The sequence below is a fragment of the Mauremys reevesii genome, linkage group 9 (assembly GCF_016161935.1).
Source record: "Mauremys reevesii isolate NIE-2019 linkage group 9, ASM1616193v1, whole genome shotgun sequence".
NCBI classification, from domain to species: domain Eukaryota; kingdom Metazoa; phylum Chordata; order Testudines; family Geoemydidae; genus Mauremys; species Mauremys reevesii.
In genome coordinates, this window is record NC_052631.1 from 14,415,583 (window position 1) to 14,416,942 (window position 1,360).

A 1,360-nucleotide genomic window follows, 5' to 3' on the forward strand; every position below is an offset into this window, starting at 1 on the left:
TTTGTTGTGCATCTTTTTTCATGACCATATTGTGTATGCAAAAACCATTCCTAATGACAAGAGGACAATATAATGTGACCTAGGTACCTACAAGGTACCTAAGTCTTCGACACCATTCTTTCAAAAAACACTTCACAGCTGCCACCTAACCCCGTAAACACCTAAGTCCCCTAGGCACATAAGTTTTTGCTGATCAGTAGTCACAAAACTTTTTAAGCACTGATATTGTCCTACAACTACCAAGCTACTCAGAGCCATACCTCAAGCTGAAGCCCTGGGGCCACTGATGCAGGATTCTCAAACTAGGCAGGGGAATACCTATCTCCCCAGCAAGGCCAGATCTTGTAAGCATGATCTGAGTATTCTTAACCCTGCAGTTGAAGGGCTGAATGTGGGAGGGAGGACAGCACAGTACCCCTGCACAGGAGACAGCTAAGTGCATAGGGAAATGAAGAGTAAGCGTGAGAGGTATCAGCCATGGGCTACCTAAGCACCTAAACCAGATCAACAGCTTAATTCCAGAATAGGGTTTCATATCTGAGGATCCTGAGTGGAGGGAGGACAAGAGATGGGTGCCATCAGCCAGGTGCATCAGGAGAGCAGATAAGGCTCCTCTGTTCTCCCCCACTTCCTCCCCAGCATTTCACTGCTAGCTATTTTACACAGCTCCCAGCTCAGCTTTTTCTTAGGCATCTAATTTTCCCTGTGCATGGGGAGCCTAGGTGCCACACTCAAGACTGAGGATTCACTATGTGCAGGCAGGCCACTCGTCTGGTTTTAAACCACAGGCCAGTTTTTAAATGGTTTGTCCCCTGTCCAGTACCAAGACAAAACTGGATGTGGTTTCTGACCGGTATCGCAGGTGTGGGGACACTATTTTGAAGAGCGCACTGCTCCACCCCAGTTGGCATGCCCTCATAGGTGTGGGAGATCATGCCAGAAAAGGTGGGCCCAGACCATTCCCAGAAGTATTGGAATGTCATATTCTGGGGATACATGAGTAGCCACCCTAACTAGGCAATAGGCGACCTAAGGGTTAGGTGTCGCAATGCTCAGCCTTTCAACGCCTAAAATAACTTTGAGGATTGGTCCTGTGTGTTCAGGGAGTTTTCCCTCACTTGTGCCCTAAGGGTGAAAAAAATGTTGTTTTTCAGAGGTGTGACATGCTGCTTTGAATTTGTGTCGTGTTTTCACTTAGAAGACGTCAGTAGTATGAGACTGTTTCGGAGGCCACAAGGTTGCTTCAGAAATGCTGAGTCACAGACAGAATATTGGTTTCAAAGCAGGAAACCTTGATCCTGTGAAAATGTTCTGCTACGATGACCTTGTCTTCCTTGATTTCTGTTCTATCAAATGATAA